General features: G+C 32.5%; 1 protein-coding gene across 1 annotated transcript in view; it reads left to right on the top strand.

Annotated features, from left to right (window-relative positions):
* Positions 1-215: 215 nt before the first annotated feature.
* The window catches only part of LOC106464278 (cilia- and flagella-associated protein 61-like), a 111,813-nt gene continuing 94,097 nt past the window's right edge, over positions 216-17,931 (top strand). Inside the window, exons 1-2 of the mRNA XM_022391983.1 lie at positions 216-285; positions 9,335-9,452. The gene's annotated coding sequence lies outside the window, so the exon portion shown is untranslated. The remainder of the gene's footprint in view (positions 286-9,334; positions 9,453-17,931) is intronic.

Genomic DNA, 17,931 nt, shown 5'->3' on the forward strand with positions numbered 1-17,931 from the left:
AATGTTTTTAATTCTTAAATCCTTAAGAATATTTCAAATTAATTGACAATTAACATAAGAGTAGACTTTCATATTTTTAATAGCTATTTCCTAATTATGAAAAACATTGTTTTTAATAGGGACTATTTCTCAATAATTACAAATGGATGAATTTGAGGGAACAAGAAACTTTTCAAATATACTTTCTTTTAAACAAACAAAATCTACAGATATTCCCAATATTCAGAAACTGGCTACTTCTGAATCAGAAGAATTGTTTGGTAAAATAAACCTGTATTATTTGATGTAAGTTTTTTCTTTACTCTCTTTTAGAAAAATGTTGTTTAATCTATGTGTATTGTAAATTTTAAGTAATGAAAAAAATATGAGAATGAATTACATTGTGCATAGTGATAGTTGGAGTATAATAACTTACGAAAAACGTAAAACCTAGTCACATGTAATATATATATGTTATCTTGCATCTAAATTTTTTTCACTTTGGTGTAATATACATGTTGATACTTGAAATTGTATGATTTTTTTTTGTATTGTTCGAAATAGAACACAGAGTGTTGAGAAATACAACCTACACATTTGAATCATTATTTTTTGTGAACATTTACTAATAAAGAAATTTGAAGTTATTTTGTATAAAACATTAACTAAAAAAAGAAGCTCATATATGAATTACCATTATGTATTTTATAACATGCCAAATTTCCAGATGCTGGGATTTTGCACTTATTATCAGGAACATCGAGAGCCAGCACGGGCAAACATCCTCACCAGGCCCCCTTTCTCTCTCTCTTTTTTAACATTTTCAATAATTTATTAAAAAGAAGATCCTAAATTATTACAGCAACGAGCTCATAAACCAGACAAAATCATAGCAGCAGCTGTTTCTAGCTCACAGTATAAGCGTAAAAACATTAATAAAGTAACAACAAATGTCTATTAAATCTATAAAGTAACAAGTATATATTAATTATTACTCAAATTATTATTTCAGTTATTGTTAATGTATCAAGCGTCTATATGCAGAGAAAAGCCAAAAACTATGGTTTTTATCATTAAATGAAGATATAGCCTAAAGATGCTTTGCGGGCTTTATGGCATAACCAGGTTTCATTCATTATACAATTATTTCAGTTACTGAGGAAAACAAAAATACTGACTCTATCCAATAGTAATTGTTTATTTTAATAACCATGCAATATGTTTTACATATTCCACTAAGTAAGGCATAAGATGTATGAGTGTTAGCTCTGTAAAGATTTAAAAAATTATATATCAACGTATTTATAATAAGGAGAACTCAGAAACACTAACAACCATTAACCAGTATCTGAAGAAAGTCAACCTTGTTCACATAACAATAACTAATTGAAATATTTTTAACCAATGTATAACATAAGCTGTTATTAATTATTACTTCATAAATAAAAATGGAAATTAATAGAATTGACTTTCAGCTTTGATGTTATTTCTGTAATATATTTAAATCAAACTAATGCACAATTATTTAACTTTGCAAATGCTTTATTAAAACTATTAACACTAGAATGTACATGCATGTATTATTCCAAGGTTCAAGATGGATTATGCATAAATTTTTAAACTTGTCAACTGCATGAGGTTTGTAGATTTAGTTTTTGGAAGAACAGGTACACTGATTTGTTGCAGGTGTTTTGAAAGAGACAAGATAATGTGTGAAGATTAAACAAAAATAAACACTATTTGCAAAGAAACAAAAAATAACTGCAACAGTGGCTGATTGTGGGGTGGACAGAACCATTGTGTTGTTGGTTTAAAGTTAATTGAGATTAATGAATTGTACTGGAATAACAAAAGTAAATAAATCTATGTTTTGAACAGACTTAAAACTTTCATTCCAACTACTTCAAATGGAAACACATACATATAATCAACATGTATTATAATACTCAAGAACAATAGATGGGACTTCCAGAGCAAGTCTTGACTTTTTCAAGTTAGAAACAAATCTGCTGAAAATGCCAAAACTACTCTAACAATAAACATTATTTCAATAGCATGTTTCTTTTTCCATTCTCTCAAATTGTTCTCAAGCTGACTTTTAAGTTTAATACCAATAAGAAATTACAATGTGATCAGGCAAAATGCATGTTGATCAGTGAAATTGAATACTAATACACAAAGCAGCATGCAGAATAGAGATAAACAAACAGGACACACAAATACTTAATTATACAACAATGATGAAAATCCTCTTAAAGATATAATATAATAAGATGTTAAATTCTTTAAATGCATAAAAAATAAATCCATTAAAGATGCTAGATAAAGGAAACCCCTTAAATTTAAAGCACAAAAAATACAAAGTAACTGTATGCAGGGAAATTCATCCTGTATTTACAAGACATAAAACAACTGGAATTATACACGTAAACATACAAATAAAATTCCTTTACAAAATGCAAAATAAAATAATTTTTTCTTTAAATGCATATAATAGTTATACTAAAAGAGGACAAAATTGCGAGAAATGAAGAAGATATAGATCATAGGGTAAAAAAAAAATCATACAGCACATATTAAATAAATTCAAGATTAACAAATATTGAACATAAAACACAGGATATTAAATTAAATTTTAGTATTAAAAAAGAAATTCAGGTGAAAATTAGAATTTCATGCATAAAAAACCTTTGAGATCAAACATATTTATGTTTGAAATACATAACCATTACATAGGTGAACTTTTTTTTTCCCTCTGCTTGCATGTTAAGGGAATTTTTTATGCATTGCATATATTCTATAAATAAATTGTTTTATTGCGTATTTTTACATTTATAAGGGGCAAAGCAAAATGGATATAAACGCATTCAGATGCAAGTGGTTGATACTAAATATACAAAATATATCTACATTCCTATCTACAAATGAGACTTCACAAATTTTCAGGCCAAAAATCAAATCTGGTTGGAAATGTCAAATTTCACTCACAGTCCACATTTGCATTGTATCTGGCCAGTCACAAAATTAGATCAGTTCTACATGGAAGTGCCTCTGCTCTATGTGACAGAGGTAGAGCAGTTTCACATACACAAGGTAATGTTGGGCTCAGTACAACTATTCTATGAAACAGTAGCTGGCTTCTTGAGTGAATCATGCCTCGAAAGTAACATCTCGTATTGAATTAGTACACAAGCTTGACCACATCTACTGTTTCTGAATTAGAACTTTAGAAAACATGTAATTTAGGAAATACATGAAGTATATATGTATATGTTATTTATTTACCACAGTTTCTAGTTTCAGAAAAAATATGATAGACCACTAAAATGTGTAATTTTCTACTAAAGCACGGATCAGTTTGTACCCCACCCTGCATGCCGATGTTTGATATGTTAAATAATGAACAATGCTATGTTATCCCATGCTTAAATTGTTTTAACCAATTAAAGTATTGTTTTATTCAGTAATTAGGTGAAATATATATTTAGAAACATATATACAACAGTAAATATAACAAAAGAGATAATCCCAACCTAATTAACATATTTGGATGGTGCTTATGTATATACATATATATTTTTACATAACATTTGCATGTAATTGTGTTCCATTTTATATATGTACATTAGAAATGTTTTGGTTTGGAATGCTGCAATGATAAACAGCAGTATTTTGAATTGCTGCTGTTTATTACTTTACATACACAGTAAACATGGTAAAGCACAATAATATTATAATAAACAATTATAATATGATATTGAATATACAAATGATCAATTGTTATATCAAGATTTTGATGATATTTTAACACATTCCATGTTTTCTTTTACTCTGTGTGGGCCTGAGGTATTAAAGTACAATAGGTTCATTCCCTCTCTGAAGCTTTAGGTGAAAGTCTGGCTCTTGGGTTCTTTAGACCACTCCCATAGTGTTGCCATCATCCTATAGTTGTACTGGTATTTGTGCTGAGATCAACTTGAAATAATCTACTTGATAAAATAGAATTCATTATTGTAAATTTTGAATATAATACTAGGTGCTACCACAAGAAGGTTTGTTGAACCCCCTCAACTAGGGCTTTAGGGTAACATTCTAACAGGAGCATATTTCCCCTGTGTGCTAGTACCTGTGCATTGGGGAATCCCTTAAAAAAAGTGCCGAGATCTGAGGCTGTTGTATTCCATTCGTTCATCATCTCCGTCATGATACAGTCATATTCCGTGCTTAGAGTGATGTAAAACAACCTATATAACTAACTAATTCAAAGTATTCTTTTCCATACAGAAAATTGTTCAATGATCTGGAAAAACAAGTTGCATTATATTGTTATATTTTCAGATATTAACAAGACATGAGATAGAATGTGTAGACAGTAATATAATTAACCATGGAATTGTCCTGTGGTAACAGTAGCATACATGTTCCTGGTGGTGATATTGACGAATATCCTGGATGCTCAATTAGGCCTAATGAAATTTAAAATAAATCATGCATAATAAACTACCAAGACAAAGATGACACCTCAACACTGGTGTCACTGAAGGATAGTTCCTTGTGGGAGATGTTGTTACAAGCAGCACAAATCAGAGATCACCAAGGTTTATTGTCACATGCACAGACAATGCCACAAGGGGAAGTGCCAGAAATATTTACCACTGATGATGCCGAAGTAGATTTACCATGAAAAGGGATCTGGATCTGATTTGAACAAAGTCAATGAGAACTTCTTATAATTGTCTTCAGGATTCAGCAATAATGAAAAAGTTCACATGTTGTGATCAAGGTGGTCCATCCACATCACAAGCTCTGTATTTTTTGTGAAAAACAAAGTACATAAAGAAACAAAGATCCAGAGAACATTTCATTCAATGTGCTGATTTATGTTCAGATATAACACTACATGAAATAGCCACACAGAAGCAGGCCTGCAGAGTGTTAGCCATTGTATCTCCTGACATGTGGGTGCTGAAGTTCACTATCACCGAATCTGCTACAATAAGTACACACGTCCAACAAAAAAGATGCCAAACGAAAACAAGTTGATTCTGCCAAAGATTCAGAATACTATGCAGCAGAAAGCAACATAGTATATACATCTTTTTAAGAACATAAGAACAGATTTGCTTTAAAACCCTAGAGTTATGAAAATGACTGACCTGACACACACACTAATTTCACATATGACAACAGCTGGAATCACGTGCATCAGAGACTCAACAAAAAAAAACCTGTGAGAAGACGTCTTGAAGCAGAAGTTCTTCAAATTTTTCCTCATGATAAATATCTATGACCTTGCCAAAGAAAATATAAATGCAAGATCACATCAAATCCTTAAAGATTGATTCATCTGGAGATAATGCCAACCTCTATGCTGCTGCTTCATCTATCTGAATGTCTATAAAAAGTAACGATGAACCACAAGCATGGCTTCATTTTCCCAATGCACTTACCAAATCAAGTATTTCCATACCTCATCCTCTAACCTATTTCTTGCATTGTCTTTTGACCAGTGAAGCAGATCCAGACAAGAAACAAACTAAAGTAAATTGTTTGGTGGATTCATTTGCTCAAGACTTGATGTATGCTGTTAGCTGTGGAAAGCAGAAAACACCAAAATATATACTTCTACCAGCAGCAGTGAAAGCATTAATGGGTAATGTGGAAGTGGTTCAAGCTCTTAACAGATTGGGACATGGGGTCTCATATTCACAAATAGAATAAAATGACACAGCCCTATGTCTTTGAAAGTTGGCTGCTAGTCCCGAGGATATAGTCTTTCCTGAAACCACATATCCATACTTGTTTACAACACTAGCTTGGGACAATATAGATTTTTCTGAAGAAACTTTTAAGTGGTAAAGGGTCCACACACCGAGTTAATGGGATTGTTCAGCTGACAGTCTTGGCCACATCAACAATTGTATTTTCCAACAGTTGAAAAAAACAAGCAACAAAGCATCGCTGTATAAGACGTAATCCTACCAATTTACAATCCTGATCAGAGAACTGGACCTGGACTGATAGCTATGCAATTTCTGAACTACTAGAACACAGATCAAGTAGCTTTCATGAAAATTCTTCTATGGATTTTCACACGACAAGTAGATCCACTTAATCAGTCAGTGTGTGTGGATGGACAAGGTTCAACATAAAGGTCCGTTTCAGAGAAGATGTTGTCATTGACAATGCTGGTTATTTACTAAACATCAATGCCCCAGCAACAGAAATGGCGAATGCATTTGAAATACTCAACCACAGCAAAAGAAATCATGAACCAGCTGCAACTTAATGAAATAGTTTTAATTTTTCACCAGACTCTCTTTGCAAAGATTGCTGAAGTTCTTTGGAAGTACCCAATTTTCTACCAAGGCATCGTTATCAGACTTGGAACCTTCCACACAATTTTTAATATCTTGAGTATAATTGGAAAATGCTTTCAAGATGCTGGCCTTCAAGAACTTTGTCTTGAATCAGGTATTATTGCTGAAGGCTCTGTCACAGCTGTTATGGATGAATGGCACTACAGTCAGGCAGTGTGTGTGCATAAATATGTTTATGAGGCTCTCATGAGACTTGCATGGAGAGGTTTTTCCAACTTGGCTCAATAGCAAACATTCAGACATGAATGAAAGACTCGCTGAAGCCTTGGAGCATGTTTCAGAATTTCATGATGACCAGAACACAGCATCATATCAAGCCATCTTAAATATTCCAGCATTTGTCACTATCACTAGCCTATTTGAGGAATAATTTAACTTTCTCTGACAAGACAATGGACCACTCACTGCACTTTGATTGTCTTATGTCAAATTAGTTGGAGACATACTTTTTGGACACATCCATGCATCACAAGAAGGCAACTGGTTATTACACATGTCAGCAGTCCACCATATGTTTCTGTGATACTTTGCCTGTGATAAAACAAACTATGCTGGTTATATTCCTGTGTACTATGGCACCATGTCAAACTTGGCAACTACACATCCTAGGATATTTGAACATTTCATGAAAGGTGGATTCGCTGTCTAACTAGGAGCTCACAAGCCTTTTGAAGGATACCCTAAATCAAGCCACAGAGGAATCTGTAAATAAAGATACCAAAATGGCAGGTGGTATATCAAAATACAGCTTGAACCAAGGTGCTGTCTCCCAATATTACCTTACAGCTGAACACTGGGCAGGCTTTCTGCATCAGTTCCGTGAAATGGTAATTTCAGTAAAATCAAATATCTATTATGCAGAACTGCAGACCTCAAGAATAAACAAGGATGAATCAGCAGTTACATCTGTGGTCAACACATTAGACAATTGGATAAATCCTTTTGAAAATGACTGTGACCTTCTCAGTTTGTCAACTGCAACAGCAGCCACAAAGGACATTGTCAATGATCTCTTAGAAGCACAAACCAAAGGACTTGCTGCATATGACAAATTTCAAGAAGAACGCCTGGAAATTCATCCATCAAAAGTTGCTTTTCATGATCCCATCAGGAAACAAAAACTGAAAACATTTTTTGACTTGTCAAAAAGTGTCAAGAAAGTTAAAACAAGCAAAAGAGAAATGATATTAAAAGCTGACTGAATGCTCTTTGGAATGATGATTCTGATTTCTCAAAGAAGAAAGGAGCTGAACATGAAAGGTGTGTTATGTCATCTGCTAAGGCAGCTGGCTTGGTCTCTTATAACACCAGATGGCAAACCATGAAGACCAATAAGTCCACTCTGGCAAAAGAGTTGCAGAAAAATATGTCAGTAGCAGAAGTGATTCCTCAGCCTTCTGGAACCATAATAGATGGGATGGCACTCATTCATTGAATGAAAGGCGACCAAAAGTCATTTGGACAAATTGTCTCGTCGATACTGAGAACAGCTCTGCATGTAGGAAGCCATAGTCAGAGAATTGATATTGTCTTCTATGTTTACAAGAAACAGATCATAAAGAATATAGAGAGATCAAGGCACACAGAATCCACTTTGCAGTTCAAGAATATATCTTCTAGACAGCTTGTACGCCAATGGACAAAATTCCTTGCTAACTCTAAAAACAAAGGAAGCCTAATTGAGTTTCTACTCTGTGAAGCCACTGTGGCTAATGTTACCATGCAATAAGGCACTATTTGTCATATGTTGAGCCAAATGCTACAAACTTGAAGAGAAAAGTAAAAAAGTACCAGAGCTTGAGACAAATCAAGAAGAAGCAGATACCAGAATCATACTACGTGCAGTTCATGCAGCTAATGGTGATATTGAAGCTGAGGTTATTTCTGCATACAGTTATGTTATATTAGTGGATATTTTTTACAAAAAGCTACCAAACCTATAAGTCTGTTGTATTTTTTTAGAGCATACACACTCTAGGCCTTCATAAAAATACCATTAGAATTTGACCCCCCCAACTGGTACCAACTTACCTGCCTGGGTGATGGACTATAACAAGTTAAAGGTATTCACAAATAATTAATCTACATGTTGAAGTGAGCAGGGACATAAGATATTTCTTAATAAGGTATAGTAAATTGCATTAAAGGTTTTTATGCACATATGCTTTTCACATTTATTTGTATGGATAGTAGACAGAGTGTGTAAGACAACTTTATAAACAAATGTAAAATGAGATCTAATTTGCTTATCCTTTTTTTTTGTAACAATATATATCTGATGTATTTTATTATAATGAGCTTCAACAGTTTTATATTTACTATAGTGAAATTTCAAATCTGTCAATGACAGTGATGGGAAGCGATGAGGATGTAGTTGGTCATGCTTCTTTTGTGGACTATCCTAATGTTTCAGATCTTGATCCAACTTGTTGGGAGTTATGCATTCAAAAGTGTGGTGTTGGATTTGAATTTTCATCACTGAACACACTGTTCCTTCATTTTTATGTTTCTTTGTCTTTTATGAAAGAGAAATGTATAAAAGAAATCTTACAAAAGACATACCATACAGTTCCAGAATTGCATTTTTGTATTTTGATTGTCCCTGATGGAGTTGTATTAGGTAAGTAGAACATTAAACCTTTTGAGAATAAAGTTCACAGATAAATGATATGGCAGAATAGCAGTATAAGCTCATCAGTTGAGGATAAATCAATTTAAAATTAAATTTCACTTGTGTTATATGCAGTTTTTACAGATATGATCCAGAAGCATTATTAAGTAATTTTTATTACTGTGGTATCACTTATACCTCTGTAATTTAGATACAGTTGTTATTTTTTGTTTTCAGTTACATAAAGACTGCTAGGTGATGTAGGTGCTTCATATGTTTCAGGTTATAAATTTGTCATAAATAGAAACAGTATATATATAACATAACCAAAATTTCTAAAGTAATCTGATGTATCATTTTGCAGATGATTCCTTGAAAAAGTGTTTTAATCCCATAGCATCTTATGTCGGTGAAAAGGAATATCAAATTTGTTTTAGTTTTCGACACGAATACCTACCACTTCTGTACATTCGTCCTGCAAGGTGTGTTACCATTTGTGAGAAAACTTACAAAATATAGATTTTTTCTAGAATAATGTAGTATCATATGCAAGTTCTTTTGGGTTCATAAACTTATTCAATATACACATAATATATATATATGATTATAACAATTTTCAAGGTATCCATTACAGTACAGTGAAATTTAAACTTGAAATAAATTTCATACTGGTCTTTTGCAAATTTTTGATTTCTTTTTTGTAATATGAATATAAGGATATTTCACAAGCCTATACTGCCAAAAGTTTAAGTAAATGCTTTGTGGATAATTTGAATAAAATATCTTTGAGAATATATTGTTGTGCATTCAGCTTTTAGGTTTAATAGATTATAAAATTTATAACTTTGTGTTAATAATAACCAAAATAATATCCATCTACAAATCTGATAAGTTGTCATTTATAAGCTACTAGACCACCGTGACCCGTTGGGTCAACCACTATTCAGAGGTTATGAAGATTTCAATCTAATTTCAATATTGCACCGAAATGAAGGTTTATTTTGGGATAATTTAATTAAATATTTCAATCCATTCGTGTTATTCATAATTCAAGAAAAGATATTTGATTGTTGATTGGGAGTAAAAGGAAAGACCATTTCATTTTTCAAAAAAGTGAAGTAAGAAGTTTCGTAAAGAGTGCGAATGGTAGTGTGAATAATTTTTTGACTGAGAAAATAAGCAAATAAACAATCTCAGAGTTTTAGTAGTATATAGATAGATTCTTCAAAATCTTGTTTTTGTCATATTACGCCTTTTAATGAAGATGGGAACACTGACAGGGAAATAATATAATAGCAATGCTTGGCGAGAGGTTTTCGTTTCTAAAATTTTGTAGTTGTTCTCGACTTGATTTTTATTTTATTACCTCGTCTCCATAGTTACTATTTGAAAATAGTCAATAATATAATAATATTGTAGGTCCATTTTATTGTTGTTCTTTCTACGCGGCGCCGTTATAACACATTTTCATCTCGTCATTTAATTTATGTTGTTCATATATTGTTGTATAAACGAAGTTTTATAATAATGGAATGTACGAAAAGTGATCTGAAAAACGGGGCTAACTCGGTAACCCGTGGCACGAATTTAAGGAAACTTGTTTTATTCTGTTTCTATTCACATATCACTACAAATATGGCGCTATTGTGCGCCGTTTTTGCTGTATTTAATTACATACAAGCACGCACACACACACACAAACAATCTCAGAGTTTTAGTAGCATATAGATGATTTTATTTTTAATGTAACCTGTAACAGACTTTGAATTTCAATTGTTCAGAAAGAGAACTTTCAGCCTATTATCATAAATATTCATGATCTTGATGTCTTCCAGGCATTAATTTAATAGCAAAAATATTTCCGTGAAAGACTGCCAATTTGCCAGTGTCATATAAATATAATAAGAAAGTTTATCATAACTTTTGTTTATCAGATTTTTGACAGAACGATTCAAGGTAAATTTTATTTACTATATTTATTTACATTTCTCAATCGAGTAAACAGAGTAAACAGCGTCATGTTGGAATTTATAACCGGCTGTTACTTATGAAAAAAAAATGCTTGTATTATTAATAGTGATGATAAAAGAAAGAAAACTAATCAGTGTGCCTCAACCACCAGTCCCTCACGAAACAAACAAAAACTGATAGTGATAGAATTTTCATTTCTAAATCGTAAGGCAGTCTCTGGTATCAAAAAGGTTGAGAAACGCTGGAGTATATCTGTAAAATGAGTTACTTACAAGCTGGTTATATTGTGTTTATTTAGAAAACTAAATAATATTTCAATAAGTTTAAACATACCATACATTTAAGGTTGTTTAGCATTTACTTCAGTCAACCTGTTCTTCCTCAATGTGATATATAATAGACTTTTCCTAAATGTAAGACTAAAGCCACTCTATAGAAAATCTAAATTTTCACTTACTGTATATGTATAGAAATACCAAATACAGCAAAACTGGTTTAAAGTAATACTATTTCAAGACTCAACAACTTAATTATATAAAACAGTGATAAACAGGAAGGGTTAATAACATGACAGAGATAAAAGAATTTTAACAGATATCTACCTAAATACTAGTTTTATTACATCTATGCTTGTTAAATTGATAAAAGTTTCTGAAACTTCATCAAAATTTGCCATCAGATGTAGATTGTAAAAAAAAGAAGTATTTTCAGCACCTCTGTACTTTATTCTAGATAAATAAAATTATATCATACAAAATCTTTTTAATCTCGTTTATTGGCTCGATTTTTTTCCCCCATAGACCTTAATTCAATTTAAAGATCTAAAAATATACGAAAGTCTTCCCTTTCTTTCTGAAATAATTTTTGATAGTAATCCATTCAGCATTAAAAAGAAACACATCATTTGATTTGAGGGATGTTACTTAGAACTATATAAACCTCGTAGTTTAGTTTTAAAAAAATTCTCAATTTTTAAGATGCAGTATTAAGACCAGAAGTCTTGGTTGTTGAAATATATTCTACCAAAAAGAATGCTAAATAAAAACGTCTGGAGTTTTTTCTTCAGTTTATTGTTGTGTTCATTAGGTCTTCACGTTGCTTCTTTCGTTAATTTCTTCTACCATATGTAGTATTCATAATCTGACACCAGTCTACTATAAAAAATTGAAATATTTCTTTAGCGGAATCATTGTAAACATTTTAACTTTTTTGAGGAAAATGACTTTAAGAGGTTATCATAAAGTCGAACAATTTTGAATAAAATCTAATAATCCATGATGAATTATGAATACATTACGTCATAGTAATTTAATCTAAAATAACCTTCACGGTGCTGCTATATGATTTTTTAAACACTTTTCACATTGTGTAAAGATTCTGTCCATGGGGTATGTTTCTGTAACATGTAAGAAGTGCTTTATCACGTACTGTAAACTGTAATAAATTATTGCGATCATATGTTAGTAACACTTCTCTGGAATATGCTCTGCACAGAAATGTTGTCCAGGTTAATTTAAATTTGTAGTAATAATTAAAATTCTACATCTTTATAAATCCCATATTTTCCCGTTCCTATACGAATACTACAACAAACGTGGGACGTACGCCACGGTCAAACGTATCGCCCCGCTGAAACTTGAACTCGTCAGACTAGCGTTCTATTCTAAATCGTCAAGCGCGAGCTCTCCACGGGTTTGACCTGGTCGTAGTGTTACTTAGTTTTTATTCTCTGTACTGAAAAGCTTAACCGCAAATGAACTTAGCCATTTCAAACAAAGTACAGTTATAAGGCTTAAGTTTTTTAATTAAATGATGGTCTTAAAAAAAAACAGTATTTCATGTAATATAAAAATTCATCTATACAAAAACACAGACCAATATACCAGTCTTTATCAATCACTTAAAAAGTATTTAGTACAATGTTGTTTAAATTCAGAGAAGGAATTATTTAGCTCCCAGCAAGCTGAAACCCGTTAGTATCAAGGGTAATTGTTCACGTGAAAAACTACACAATGTTACTTTAAGATAATCACACAAGTCTAAACGCTTCCATAACAAAAAATGAGTTGTTACAAACATTTCGTCTGTGTTGTTTGTAGCTCATATTATTGAGTGTGATAAATGTTTTAAAGAGAATAGGAACTTAAAAATACCCTCAAACTAAACCTATAGCTTACTTATATACTTTATATTTAGAATTCGAAATTTCTGTTAAGTCATAATGCCATAACTGTAAGATTTTAAAAGCGGAACTTCAGTAATGTTGATTTCACTCTGTTTATAATGTATACAAGCCTAATTTACAACATGGTATGTTGGTTATGTACCTGTAAAATTCTTTGAATAGTGCCTTTACCAGGTATGATTGGAAGATGCTATAGTGAAATGTTGTTGTAGTTTAAAATGTGTGTTAAATTCCCAGTATTCTGTTTAACTTGAGATGTGTATTCTATACATTTTTGTAAAAGAACCGCATGTAAATCTGCATTTTTTTCTCAGTTGCTCTGTTGAAGAAAGAAAAAAAAAGCTCAATTAAAATATGCATAATTAGATTAAATGTGTACCCAAGACTTTATCCACACCCTTCTATATATATTATCGATTTATTCAAACAGAAGCCACAAAAGTATTTCAACATCGTGTGTGTTGAACACAGGGGTTATATGATTTGAAGTTTCTTTAGTATTGTGTTTTATTTAACAAGTATGGTCAAAATTTGCAGAACTTTAAACTAAATGTTAGGTTATAAAAATTAGGCTTCATTTTACTAACAGATCCAAGATATTATACGAAGCTTTTCACCTCATATAAGGGTTATCTGAGTAATAGAAATTATCATTTGAAACCAAGCATAAAGAGAGAGAAAGAAGGGCAAATTTTGAAAATACTCCGTCATCATTAAGATAAATTGAATAAGCCTGTTACTGAGAAATAATAATAACAGATGTTAGTTGTTTTTTTTTAAGGTTAGGGTAAAGTATATTTTTCTTATTACGTAAAAATAAACAGTGCACCTCGTTAGCAATTACTTCAAAAATTCGTTAGAATTGTAGCACCTCTAACTGGAGAGTGTATTTTCATATTTACATTAAAACTTGACCCCAACAAATACAAATTGAATGCTATGTGCAAACTAGGCCAGTTTCTTTTACCCACGTTATATTATTAAACTGGTAGTTTAACACATTTTTTTTTTATTTGTGTAATATTTATAATTCGACTTGAACGACAGTTGATTTCATTTAGTTGAGTAAGAATTACCCAAGACTTAAGTTAGAAAGTGTGAGATTGGTGGATACATACATTTCATATAAAGCCATTTGTTTCCACATTTCATTTTTAAGCATGTCTTCACTCTAGGATAGAGAAAAATTATTCTATTAACCTCAGTGTTTTTGTTTGTTTTGAATTTCGCGCAAACTAAATAAAAGCTATCTGCGCTAGCGGTCCCTAATTTAGCAACGTAAGACCAGAGGGAAGACAGATAGTCATCACCACCAACTCTTGGGCTACTTTTTTACTAACGAATAGTGAGGTTGATCGTTACATAATAACGCCCTCACACGGCTGAAAGAGCAGCATGTTTGGTGGGATGGGAATTCGAACCGGAACCAGCTACCCGCAGATTGCAAGTAGAGTGCCCTAACCACCTGGCATTAACCTTGAGAAACAGTACAAACGTCATAACTATTAAACAGGTGCAAGTTTTTGGAATCCATGGTGGATACACTCTTAACTTTAATTCAGAACTTGTAAAGTGAAATTACTTTAAAAAAAAGCCACAGAAAAGCATTTTATTTTGTTGGAAAAAAACAAAACTTTATATCTTCCTTTTTAGTTTTCTAAAACATTAAACTCAAACATTATGCAATAAAAAAGTACACCGTATAAAAAAAAAAATATTTGCTTTATCTACACAAAGACAAAAAATACACATCGACTATCAACGTATTAAACACCAACGAAGATAATGTCTTTTCACATACATTCTAGAATAGCCTTTACAGACTTACAACGCTAAAATCCGGTGTTCAATTCACCGGGGTGGACAGAGCACAGACAGCCCATTTTGTAGCTCTGCACTGAACTCGACAACGGGTTAATTTCAATGAATAAATAATGACGGTCGTAAGCGTTGTAACTATGGCAACGGAAGGATGAAAAATGTGATTGACTATTAAAGAACAGTTCGAAAGGCAATGTCTGTCAGTCTGTATCAAGAAAACATAAATCGTAAGTCTTCTGTAGTGTGAAGGTATCACATGGAACGTTAGGTAAAAATAGGTGTTAATTTCATACAGTATAGTTTAAGTAATAATTTTATCAACACTAAACTGCAAGTATAATTATAAGGTTGGGGTCGACAAAACGAAGCGTATTTACATGTAATGAAAAGTTATTAAGAATTCAATCTGTTGTAAGACAATTTAATTTTTATGATAAAATAATATTTGAGATACTTACAAATATGTACAATCTTGAAAATAGCTAATTAGGCCCGGCATGGCCAGGTGGTTAGGGCACTCGACTGTAATCTGAGGGTCGCGGGTTCGAATCCCCGTCACACCAAACATGCTCGCCCTTTCAGCCGTGGGGGCATTATAATGTGACGGTCAATCCCACTATTCGTTGGTAAAAGAGTAGCCCAAGAGTTGGCGGTGGGTGATGATGACTAGCTGCCTTCCCTCTAGTCTTACACTGCTAAATTAGGGACGGCTAGCGCAGATAGCCCTCGTGTAGCTTTGCGCGAAATTCAAAAACAAACAAACAATGGCTAATTAAAAGGAAAACCTGAGAACAGGAACGAAACATCGATTTGTTGATTATATAAAATTCTAAAAGAAAGTAATAAATTAAACTTGAAACGTGCACTTTTAGTACAAATAAATAATGCTTGCACGTGGGTTATAAATGTTCTGAAATGTAACTGTAAAATATAGCTTTTCAACGCTTTAAATCGATTGCAATATGTCGTTTTGTTGCAGACTGCAGTTCAGTATCTAGAGCCTAATTAAGAAAAAAGGCGCATTAAGATTAAACAATAAAATTAATGTGAAAAACACCGTCAATCTACTAAACATAATGCTTTAAAAGTGCGATATAACTTGAACGGGAGGACCTCCGTACTTAACCCCGTTCTTCCCTTCCCTGTATAATTTTAACGACGACGAAGAAAGGGACAATACATTTTTGAACGCTGATAAATATATATTACGTAAACCTTTTAATTTGAACGCCGCTAGGCTCAACAAGTTATTATGTATTCCTGTATTCGATTGTTGTCACAACGTTACATATGATTCTGCTTATCACCGTAATAGTATAAACACGAAATATTTTTAATATGTTTTCTGTATTAATTTAACAAGTTAAATTGGAAAACTTTTTATTCCTTGCTCAACATGTGTTTTGACAATGAGCTAACCATCCGGGTCTCGTCGACCAACACGCGGTTTGAGACGCTCTTTCGAACGGCAACTGCTCGACTACAACGAAGTCACGCGCCGGAATGATGTGTGAACGTACGTACGCATGGCACATTTAAAAACAGAACAGGTATGATACAAAACATCAAATGAACTGGTCCTTTTTTCGTGTTGTACTTCATCAATTCGACTTAAGAGAGATTCGTTTTATTAAATTTAATTAATTAGATAACTACGTTATAATAAATGGTCACTAAATTAAGATCAATGTGGCAGAACAAGGAAAATTACGCTAAAAAACGAGTCTTTAAAAATTAACTCTGACGGCAAGAACGCGTTCATAATTTCTACGGTGTGGCGTAGTAGTTAGAGTGTTCGAACTAAAAATCCGCACTTTGCGCTATAAGAGTGACGGTCAAGCCCCATTATTTGGTCAGACAAGAACTGGCGATGGATGTTATTGATTAGCTACCTTCACACTAGTCGATCAGATCAAAATTTTCGACGGCTGTACGCAGTTAGCCTTGAAAGAAATTATTTCTAGGTCCGAATATTGACCATTAGAAAAAAACAAAATGCAGATCAGCGACTTCACAACGAACTCTTTCTCCGAGGCGAGGCTGGTGGTGATGTTTTATAAACTCGGAAACATTAGGCAGCAAATCTTGTTCTGTTTAAGTATTATATACAATACACAAAATATGACAAGACTGGCAACGTTTTTAACTCGTCATAACCAACAAGTAACACGTTAAATTTCGAAAGATGATGATATTTAATTACCCTTGTATCTAAGAATTATTTTTAACACGTGCATCATACATACAGCTTTTGTAATTAAACTTATATCATGTTTTTGTTGTTGTTTGCCTTCTAAAATAAATAGCATTTAAGACTAAATTTCATTATTTTCAGTATTAATTATTATCAATACAACTGGGGTCTAAATGAGAGCCAGTTGTGGTGACAGAAAATGAGTGGTCAAAGCTTATGTCCAGTGAAGGTTGTATATATTCTTTATTGGTTCAATGATGATCTTGCCAGTTAACAAATAACACAAATAGAAAGTCATGGTTAAGTTACTTGGAAATATTAGTGTACCTTTAAAACAATAAAAGTTGTTTGGAAAAACAAAATTATAACTCTGGCAGGATAAAACTTTCATCCATAAATTACTTGAAAATACTGCTACAATACAAACACACTAAACCTCAAGGTACTGCTACAATACAAACACACTAAACCTCAAGGTACTGCTACAATACAAACACACTAAACCTCAAGGTACTGCTACAATACAAACACACTAGACTTCAAGGTACTGCTACAATACAAACACACTAAACCTCAAGGTACTGCTACAATACAAACACACTAAACCTCAAGGTACTGCTACAATACAAACACACTAGACTTCAAAGTACTGCTACAATACAAACACACTAAACCTCAAGGTACTGCTACAATACAAACACACTAGACTTCAACAAGGTACTGCTACAATACAAACACACTAAACCTCAAGGTACTGACTTCAAAGTACTGCTACAATACAAACACACTA

Source organism: Limulus polyphemus, unplaced genomic scaffold (genome assembly GCF_000517525.1).
Source record: "Limulus polyphemus unplaced genomic scaffold, Limulus_polyphemus-2.1.2 Scaffold1605, whole genome shotgun sequence".
Taxonomy (NCBI): domain Eukaryota; kingdom Metazoa; phylum Arthropoda; class Merostomata; order Xiphosura; family Limulidae; genus Limulus; species Limulus polyphemus.